General features: G+C 35.2%; 1 long non-coding RNA gene across 1 annotated transcript; it reads left to right on the top strand.

Annotated features, from left to right (window-relative positions):
• Nucleotides 1-4457: 4457 nt before the first annotated feature.
• On the top strand, nt 4458-11545 carry LOC131521954 (uncharacterized). Its single transcript, XR_009266410.1, has 4 exons — nt 4458-9896; nt 10177-10259; nt 10525-10593; nt 11235-11545. It is a non-coding gene; the product is annotated as an uncharacterized LOC131521954 (long non-coding RNA).
• Nucleotides 11546-11805: the final 260 nt, after the last annotated feature.

Genomic DNA, 11805 nt, shown 5'->3' on the forward strand with positions numbered 1-11805 from the left:
ATACAATGACAGAAGGGTGCAAAAGGTATAACATACAAGATATAAAAAGCTTTCCATTTAAATGAGTGATACTAGAAAAGTATAAAAACACACTTGGAACCAGTGTTGGGCACGTTACTTTAAAAAAGTAATTAGTTATAGTTACTAGTTACTTCTCACAAATAGTAACTGAGTTAGTAACTGAGTTACATCATTATAAAAGTAACTAATTACCAGGCAAAGTAACTATTGCGTTACTTTAAAAAAAAAAAATGTTCAAATGTCAAATAACTTTGGATGCCCCCAATATTAAATATGTTAAATTAAATAAGAATAAATTATTATTATAAAACATTGTACATTAATTTACACAATTTATCTACTGACACTTAGCATCAGTCGGTGGAGCATTATAATATAATATTATATGATGATAGAACTTTAGTAATTAGAATAACCAAGAATGAATGCATATTTGTCATAAATATAAAACACACTCTCATAAGCCCCTTTCACACAGATATTCCGGAAAATACACGGATAATGTGTTCCGTGATTTGTCCCGGGATCGTTTGAGTTTGGTTCATTCACACTGCCAGTGATTTTCCGGAATATGTGTGTGCGTTCACACACATCCCGTAAAGATCCCGTAAAGACACTAGTGATGGGAAGTTCGGATCATTTTACAGACTCGGACCTTTGAGTCTCGTTCAGCAAAATGAACGAATCTTTTTTCGAGTCATTTCGTTCATTTTAGCAAAATATAATTAAAATGTTACGTGCTACTTCCCTAACACATCTACTACTTATGCAAACGTTGATCACACTACAAACAAACTATAATGCTATAAGAAACAGAAAAGATTAATTCATCGTTTACCTGGGTCTTGATTAGCTCACCTCACCTCTTATCTGACAAGTCTTCAGCCGCCTTTCCACTGCACACGACATTCGGACACGACTGTCGCATTTCTCCCCCTAGTGGCAGTCGCACGAAACTTTCAAACTGGTCTTGCAGCAACCGCCACCTCGGCATATTCACCATGGTAAAATTAATCATTTTAATAAGTATAATTAATGTATGAATGCATCGTTACAAATCAGATGACCCCCAAAATAAAAACATAGTAGGTTTTATGGGGCTAATCAACATAAATAATTATTTAATAAATAATTATTTCTGCCATAACTATTCTAAAGCACCATTTTACAGAAAAAGTGTTTAAAGAATAATGTTAAATTGAACAAATATTGGTAATTCTAACCTTACGCTCATAGTTTTTAATAGAATACATCACATCCGGTCGGGCGGTCGCATACGGCCTAGCCGCAGAAGTTCATGTATTTTAACGCATCCGCAGTTCAAATCGGATCCGAATTTTCCGCATACGCATATGATCGGAACTCCACGCAGCTCCCGCGCTACTCTCCATTCGAAATGAATGACTTCCGGTCTGTCGCTTGTCGTTCGTCGGAGATAGTGGAAAGGCGGCTTTCGGGTTTGAGTCGTTCGTTCATCACGTGACAGCCTCATACACTAACCTATGCAGTCAGAGCCGGAACGAGAATTGATTAGTTCACCTCCCGAGTCTTTGGGTTTGAGTCGTTCGTTCTTTTGTCACGTGACCACTTGCCGGATCAGTAAAATACTATAAAGTAAAACTGTATTTTTTGTATGTTGGATCATTTATCAAAATATGTGTAATAAGCATTTTCCTAGAAATAAAAATGGTCTGTTCATTTCTGTCACTATGTTTTTGTTACTGTTTCTTGAGGAGCTGTGTTATTTTATAAATAAACAAAACCCTGTTATAAATAAAATATTGATTGATTTGTCCTTTCACTGTCTTTGTCTATCAATAAACATATAATATAACTATATAATAAAAAAATCCAAGCCTAAAATTACAAAGCACTTATAGTTTGTTCATTTTTACTCCAATTTTGACTTTGCTGGTATAATTGTTTTTCCTAGGCAGACTTGATATATTGGTCTAATATTTGTATAAGAAGACTGCTCAAAAAGGACACAATGACATAAAGTGAAAGCAAATAACATTTTGAATATGAATGATTAATGTTAGTTTAAAATATTAAGGTTATGATCTGGCTCTGTGGCTTTAGTATATTTTAATTTTCTTGTATTTTTTATTTAAATTGTTTTAATTCATTTTGGAATAGTTATCCTCTTTGCTAAAGCTTTTTCTGGCACAAAAATAAACAATAAAAAAAACAATTCAAGAGTGTGTACACAGTGTTAATGTCTAAAGTGTCATATGTTACAAAAGTATAGTAAGTAACACTATAGTCTAATCTAAAGGGTTAACTCAAAAGACATAAATACAACAAGGTATTGCATTTTATGAAGATTAGACTCCAAAAAAATAAATTAAATTAAATTAAAGCATAACCAACTCTTTATTATCTTTATTACTACATTCAGTATTATGGAAAATAACCATCCTGACAGAAATTAAAAGAAATGCATCACATAACTGTACGAGTAAATAATAATAATAATAATAATAATAATAATAATGACTATGCACCCGTTTGTAAATTAACTAATTTCTCTGCCCAAAGCTGTCACGTCACGTGACAAAAGAACGAACGACTCAAACCCGAAGACTCGGGAGGTGAACTAATCAATTCTCTTTCCGGCTCTGACTGCATAGGTTAGTGTATGAGGCTGTCACGTGATGAACGAACGACTCAAACTCGAAGACTCGAAACAGGTGAACTAATTCAGTGCAGAACCTATAGGATGTTGCGCATACGCGACTGAACGAATCACTCCCTGAGACGACTCGTTCTTCCCGAGTCACATTAAAGACTCGTTCAAAATGAACGAATCGTTCATGAACGACACATCACTAAAAGACACGTGACATTACGATGTGACGGGTAATGTGACGCGTACAAGCTGGCGACGATCTCAGCTTCAGCGCGGATAGTGGGGAGCTCCCTGATCTCTGCTTCATTACAGTTTGCACATATTGTTTCGTTGCGCACGTTGATCTGCCTTCAAAACACTACGACACACCCTTTATGGCATTGATCCGGCTTTTGTTCACACAGCGCTCGTTCCGGGACTGAACCCGGCAATGTTACTAGGTCCCCAACCCGGGATCGATCCCGGAATCAATCCCGGGACGTGTTTGCGTTCACACAGAAGGCAATCCGGCAATTTTCCGGGACCAACGTGCAGTGTGAAAGGGGCTATACATACACCTCATGAGTGAGGTGCACTCTCAGTCAAGGGAGTAAGACCTATGATCAATGAGTTCCAAAAGAACAAAGCCTGTCGTAATTTATATTGTCAAGTTGCAGTGGCTTCATTATTAGATGTATTAGAATGATGAATCATCTGGTCTATTGATAAAGGTGTCTTTGTATTAATGTCATTTCATACAAATATTAATTTATTTAACAGCACTTATGTTTTATTATTTTTTCCTTCTTATTCAAAACATTCCCAAACGTATTAGCTATATAGTGAAATATCTTGATTCTCACCTTTATATATTATGTTGATAGTGGGCGATGGTCAAAGTAACCTAATAATGTTAACTATGCATAAAAACCTGTCTGTTTATGGTTGTCATGTCATTTTTAATACGACTGACTTTATATTTAATGTGAATTTAACATTGAAAGTTAATGTGAATAAAAACATTGCAAGTTAGGCTAATCATAACACTTTCATTGTACAGAAAGAGAGCAAAGAACATTTTCACTGACAGTCTAGTTCAAGCACTCTCAGAAACTCCCATTAAAATCACTGAAGCTGTTATATGAAATTAATATCTTACAGATTCGTACACACATTTGCACTTTGTTGTTTCTGATGAAAGAATTTGCCAGAAAGAGGTATTCAGTCTGAATACGCTGTTGTGATTGTATCAAATATATATAAACAAGATATTAATAGGACTTTTTCACCGTCTGCGTTCGAAAACCGGAAGCTTTGAATAGTTGTGTAAAATAACTTCTACTGTAGTCTGTATGAATGGCAATGCCCATAGCAAGGGGTTGTTGTGATTTATTAATGAACAATTTGTAACTCTCCTTTCAAGCAAGGGCCCACACACTGAAAACCGATTTTAAAAATTTCCTCTGACCACACCCTGTAGAGTGACTTCTATTGTTTTATGTGGCCCAGGTCTGGCCTAGACACTTTGGCCCAGAAACTGCTAAATGTAATTCAGCAGTGAAACACAAATACAACCATTTAAAAACATTCAAAAGGCTTTAATTATAAAATTACCAAATACTTTAATATAAATGTATATTAACAATGAACAAATGCACTACAATATAAACACTAACACACTTTTTAAACCACAAAGTAACAAGTAAACTATATTTAATGTGTGTGTATATATATATATATATATATATATATGAAGAGTTGATTTGCAAAAACAGAACTCCATTTTTAACAATTTTTAAAAATCATGTTTTTTCATTGTGCATTCCAATTAATCTCAATCAAACTGCAGTTCGGTTATTTTGATTACGTAAAAAATAACTAATAAATACTAGCTAATTAACACAATAAAACATAACAAAACAAAAAAAAAAACATGATTTTAGAAGATTTTTTAAAACGGAGTTATCTGTTTTTGCAAATAAACACACAAACATATTGTGTGTCATATTTCAGTTCAATTCTTATCAAATAGTGTCAGTGCAGACAAGTCAATAATATTGCTGAATATTAGGTGTCTTCAACTAAGCAAGACAAAAGGCAACAGTGACAAGGAACCCAAACAAGACCCGGCTCAGTCAGAAAACAGTCTCCTCTGGCCAAACAAATGAACATGGTGTGATTATTCCAGGCTGCATCACAAGTCAGATTGTGGATTGATATCATTCAGAATATTTCATCCAACTTCTTCTGCTTGAAGAAACATCACACTAGCAGGTGAAGCTGGTAAAAAGGGTCTGTGCAGAGGGCTTGTCTGGTTCTCGTAGTCTTTGCTGAGGATCTGTGCTGGGGCCATCTTCACAGGGGATCTGTCATCTAGCTGACATGGTCTCCGCTGACAGTCAGGGATGTGTTGTGGTTGCTCCTGGGTGCAGGTCCACCGTCTGGTCTGGATACCAACTGGATCAGCTGATTACTGTAACCTAGGGATAAGGGTGAGACAGTATATAAGTGACTAATACAAGCATTGATGTTGTTCTTCTTACAAATTAACAAGTACATTAGATATTATGGGATGTGTTGCCAAGTGTTGCTGCTTACACTAATTGGTGCAGCATAAAGATACTTTAAGGGATTTGAATTATAGAAATGTGATAGTGTGTCATGTTAAAGAGGTTATGTTAAGGAAGGTTAAAGAGATGGGACATTTAAATTCACAGAGTGTGTCTGCCTCCTGAAGTCCACCCTTTTGATCTGCCAGCTAGAGCCACCTCTTCATAGTCCCCTTGACCTCCATTTCAGCAGCATTAGCTTGAAAGTTTTTCCAAATTACAGCCTTGAAATATATGTATAAATATATATTGTAAGGTATAATTATTCAATCTTAAGCATTAGTTTTTTTCACAATCATTAGGACCAGACAAGTAAAGTATGATTTTAATCACATATCACAATTAATCGGCATATATACGCTTCAAAAGTTCTCATTCACGTTAAAAACTGAACCTGCTCTAGTGCAGCACACAGATTAGGCCTCCATTCAAGAACAAAAGATGATACACTTACATTTTACGGCTTTCTCTTACGTATCTATAGTAAGTAAGTAAGTAAGTAAGTAATATTTATTTCTATAGCACCTTTCAACCGCAAGTGTCACAAAGTGCTGTACAACAAAAATATACAATGAAGAACAAAATTAGACAAAAGTAAGTTTGAACAAGTGAGTTTTCAGCTGCTTTTTAAAAATGTCCACCGAGTCCACAGATCTCAGTTCCAGAGGAAGAGCATTCCACAACTTGGGAGCAACTACTTCAAATGCACAGTCTCTTTTTGTCTTCAATCTAGACCGTAACAACTAGCAGGATCTGATTTGAGGATCTCAGATTCCTACTAGAGTTATAGGGTTTCAACATCTTATTTATATACACAGGGTCTTGACCATGCAACGCTCTAAACACCATGACAAGAATTTTAAAATTAATTCTAAATTCGACAGGGAGCCAATGTAAAGAAATTAAAATTGGGGTTACGTGAGATCTCTTTGATGACTTAGTTAAAAGCTTAGCAGCAGAATTTTGAACCACTTGTAAACGTTTGAGTGTTGAATTACTAAGACAGGTAAAAAGAGAGTTGCAGTAATCAGGGCGGGAGGAAATAAAAGCATGTATAATCATTTCCAACTCCACTATAGACACAACTGGCCTCAATTTTGCAATGTTTCTCAACTGATAAAAACAATTTCGAACCAAATAATTCACATGTTGATCAAGACTGAAGGCTTGCCCCATATGAACACCTAAATTACAAAGGGTAGATTTAACAGAATGTGATAAAGAACCAAGACTTTCCATCACTTTTGGAAGAACACCAACAGGAGCTGAGATAAGTACTTCAGTTTTTTCAGGATTTAACTGTAAATAATTATTTGTCTTCCAGACTTTAATAGAATTTATACAATTTAAAAGAGTAGACAATTTTGTAATTTTGTAAATTTAAATATATAGTTGAATATCATCTGCATAGCAATGATAGTGAATGCTTTCAAAACTACTTATCAGTTTCCCCAGAGGCAGCAAATACAAAGCAAAAAGCAATGGGGCCAAAACAGAACCCTGGGGAACACCACAGGACTGTAGATGAAGTGTAATTTTGAACTCTTACTGAGAAAGACCGGTCTGATAAGTATGATGAAAGCCAACTCAAGGCTGTACCCGAGAAACCAACCTCCTGTCTAAGCCTCTCAACTAATATACAGTGATCAACTGTATCAAAAGCAGCAGTGAGATCCAGTAAAACCAGTAAAGAACATTTTCCTGCATAGCCTTGCATTAACAAATCATTTAAAACTCTAAGAAGAGCAGTTTCAGTTGAGTGCATACGACGAAAACCTGATTGGAATTTATCAAACACATTATAACCATCTAAAACAGCTGAAAGCTGATTTACCACAACTTTTTCCAGGACCTTAGCCATAAAAGATAACTTAGAAATAGGTCTATAATTTTGGGGTAAGGATGGATCAAGATTTATTTTCTTTAGAATAGGTTGAACCACAGCTTGTTTAAAATAACCTGGAACTTGACCAGATGTTAATAAATTATTAATTATAGATAACACACAAGGACCAATCGTGTCAATAACATTTTTAAACAAGACAGTGGGTACCACATCCAGAGGACAAGAAGAACTTTTCATAGAACTAACTACCTTAGTAAGATCATCAATTGTTATCAGAGGAAACTTCTTCAGGGTTACTGGCCTGGAGACATGAGGTATTTGAAGTGAAGCAGAAGGTATAATATTATTTCGTATATTTTTTATCTTATCCACAAAAAAAATGGAGAAAATTATTGCACTCTTCAACTGAAGAGATTCGAGATGCCGGCGATGGAGGCGAAACAATGTTATGTATAGTGTCAAATAAAATTTTGGGATTATGTCTGCTGCTAGATATTAAATTAGAAAAATACTTAATTCTGGCATCCTTAACCTTGTTATTAAAATCCATTAAAAGTTATTTTAAATGCTGATAGTGAACTACTAGTCGAGTAGATTTCCACAGACGCTCAGTTTTACGACAAATACGTTTAAAGGAGCAAATACTATCATTGATCCAGGGAGTGGAATTTGGCAGACGAGCTGCTCTGGACTTCACAGGAGCAACTTCATCCAAGACTAAAAGGCAATGCTCATTAAAAGATTGTATTTGAACATCAACTCTACCATTTGACAAATTAATGGACGAATTATCAAAAGCAGCAGAGAATTTCTCTGCAGAAAGGTTATTCAGGATGCGAGAATCAATTTCTCGACTACAAAACGGTGCATCTAAATTACAAAATAAGTCAAATGAGATGCAATTATGATCTGAAATAAAAATATCTTCAGACAAAACAGAACCAATATTTAAACCATAACTGAAAACAAGATCTAAAGTATGCCTTCTAATATGAGTAGGACCGGTAACATGTTGGATAAGATTAAAAGACAACTGCAAATTTATCAGAAACATCATCAATATGAATGTTGAAGTCACCAACGATCACAATTTTAGTAAGCTTAAGAATAGATGACAAAAAAAATCACTAAAATCATCTAGGAAGGAGCAGTTTGGGCCAGGAGGACGATAAATTAGAATACAATAAAAGTGATCTGTACGCCCAACTTGAATCACTTGCACTTCAAAAGAGAAAAAAAGACCCAACATTTACCATCCGAGAAAAAAAAAACAGTTTCTGAACACAGCAGCAACCCAGTCAGCAAACAAATTTGGCCCAGATTTGGCATGCATCAGAGATGGTACCGGGTTTAAGACGGCACACAAGACATGGGCCAGATGTCAAATGCAGTATTTGGCCCAGATGTCAAATACAGATATGTGGGCCACATAAGTATTGCCGATCTTGACCCACATTTAAAATCCATTTCAAATATTTTTGAGTAAAATGCCAATGTTTTCCCATACAGAAAGGTAATATATTCACATATATGTGAAACACTTTTAAAAATATTTTGAAAATATATATTTTAAAATGCATAACATAAAGCTCATGTTGTGAGCTATTATGTGTTTACTTGTATGCAAAATTATATTCATGCCTCATATGATATTATATATGATATTATATAGCATATTATAGAATAGTATATTCTGTTTATATATATATATATATATATTCATCCGGCACTGGCATACAGCATGTGGGCCAAACATGGCCCGGGTTTGGCAGAGGTGGTACTGGCCGGGTTTAAGACGGCACACAAGACATATGGGCCAGATATCAAATGTAGATATGTGGGCCACATAAGTATTGCCGATCTTGACCCACATTTAAAATCCATTTCAAATATTTTTGACTAAAATCCCAAAGTTTTCCCATATAGAAAGGTAATATATTCACATATATGTGAAACACTGTTAAATATATTGAAATACATTTTGAAAATATATTTTTAAAATGCATAACATAAAGCTCATATTGTGTGTTTAATTGTGTTTACATGTGAAACGATATTCATGCCTCATATGGTATTATATGATATTATATGTTATATTATAGAATAGTTTATCCTGTTGTTTTATGTATATACAACTAACTTCAAACAATGTTTTGCATTCACTGCTTTCATATTCTCATTCAATTTACAGTTTGATGTAGGCCTACTAAACAATACATGATGAAGTTTCAGGACATTTTATTTGACTTTTATGTACTATTTATGTAAATGCGTAACATTGATGTGTTTTAGGCCATGCTGGCCAATCAGAAGCCTGAAAAAGTTTCCAGTAGGCGGAGATAACAGCGCAGGCTCCGACGTCACAAGCCAAAAACTCTGGCTTTGCTGTCTACACGATAACACTGCAACCAGAGTTTTTTAAAATCTTCACCCTGGCAGGAGTTTTCAAAATATTCGGTTTCAGAAATACTGCTGTTTTGAAAATAACCGCGTTCGTGTGGACGGCCAATGGGCGCGCGCGTTGAGCATTCAAATCACATTTAAACTGAAGCGGAGGAGGTTACCATGGTAACAGGGCATCAACTCACTCAGCTGACAAGTAGCCAGAGGCTGTCTCTCTGCTGTTTTCACTGCTTTCAGGTAAGTTTAGTCCCTAAAGTTACACAAATAATACATACAACCGTTCCTGACACTTTCTTACATGTAACTGACATGTTTCTGTTGAATCTTTACTTTACAGGAGTGGTTTAGTGTCTTCAAAAAGACCGTTACCATCACAACCGTTAACTATAGAGGCTAACAATTAGAGGTAAGCTAACTTATAGATTTGAGCTCTTATTAATGCACGTTTGAGCTTTTAACACCTTTTGTGTGTAGATGAGCGGCTTTGATAGTTTTGTAAATGTTTTGCTAATACTTTGTCAATAGATAAATGGAAGTCACTATAAGCTAATTAATTTAACCTAAAAGTCTACATTGTGGGGTCAATCGGTGACGTCACTTACATGAACTAATGGGCTGAAACTATTTCAAACACGTTTTGAACTTTCATTGCAAACAAATATTGATAAATTGTACTGTGATTTCAGGAGCGTCAGAAAAAAATACCTAAAACAAGGGAAGTTACAAGAACATTTGTAATGAGAGCTGCTGACAGATACAGGAAACACAGGTGACCTGAGAAATTGTATTAAATAACTTTATATGAATTTTTCACAATATATTTCAACTATATCATCATATATCTGTAAAACCTAAAAATATGAATTCTGGTATCTTAAGATTTTTTTGTATGTTTTGTATATTATTATTATTATTATTGCATTTCACCTCTGCTGTAGTGTGTTTATTTCTAATAATCCTGACATTGTATACTACATTTTGTTGGCTATGTGACATATTGTTCATATTCTTCCATGCTGATGGCTGTGCTGCAGAGCTAGAGCTGGAGCGGAGCGGATCTCCTGTCGAAGAACATCTCCAAAGCGCCATGAACCATCTGACTAGTAAGTAAAACCTCAAACATTCAAAAGTTTGTCAAATATTCAAAAAAATATATCAAATAAATATCAAATATTTCCCAGACAGCAAGAAGTGTCTGCCCAGATCCAGCCCACATCTGGCCTGCATAGATTTCATGCGGGCCAGATGTGGGCCGGATCTGGGCCGGATCTGGGCCAACACTATGTTGCTGTCTGGGTTACTGTATTTCCTACAAGGTCATCTTATTTAACTCTGCTCTGAGGACACTTCATACACAACAACCTACAGAGGGGTCAATCATAATTCAAAAAAAGACACAGATGATAATAAAAAAGTTATTTGAAATTAAAATTAATAACAGTAAGTCAGAACCAGTACTGTGAATGCACCTCACTTCAAACTGTAACAGTCTATATGTATATTATTTTCTAAACGTTAAATGTAGTGACATTTTTGTTCAAACAGACTTTGTTGCATGTGGAAACCTCACGAGAGCCTGAAAGATACTTAAAACTTAAAATATAATTTGCACTCTTGAAGACTGTTCACCAAAGACTAAATTTCAGTCCAGCAGAATTTTCTGCACACTTCACCACTGAGGCCAAAATGAGCATTGTGAATGTAAGAGCCTCACACTACATTGTTTGTTTGAATTGTATTTCAGGGCAGTTCGTGAAGACCGATAACCTGGACAGAAGTCAGTTTGAGATCCAGCCTCCACACCAGACTTCTCATTCACAAGGATTGCTGTCTACTAGATATTATGTATACTCTTCAGACTTTGTTCATGTCCCTGAATAATATCTGCATGAACCTCTTGAATATTGCTAAAATAGAGAAACTACCTTATTTAAGAATTCTGTGTTAATTGCATGAACATTAAACAAATATATATTTATTTTACTGTTTTTTGTTTTGTTTTCCAAAGCACCTAAAAGCCAATTCACACTGCCATACACCAACAGGGTGAACACACTGACCAAGCAAAACATATAAGCATGTTTCTTTAAATAGTTTTTTTAATAGTTTTTGTGAAAGTGTGAACTGACCATAATGCTGTATGCTAGGTGTGAGATTCATTCAACTTGGTTTGCTGATTAAACATGATTAAATATTTGTTCAGAATATTGTCGTTGTTGTGACTATTCATCTGGGAGGGGTGTGAATCAAGTGGCTCAGTTATGGTTTTGTTGAGGCTGACATGTGGAACCCATCTGGTCCAGCGTATAGGGCCA

Source organism: Onychostoma macrolepis, chromosome 16 (genome assembly GCF_012432095.1).
Source record: "Onychostoma macrolepis isolate SWU-2019 chromosome 16, ASM1243209v1, whole genome shotgun sequence".
In the NCBI taxonomy this organism is placed as follows: Eukaryota; Metazoa; Chordata; class Actinopteri; order Cypriniformes; family Cyprinidae; genus Onychostoma; species Onychostoma macrolepis.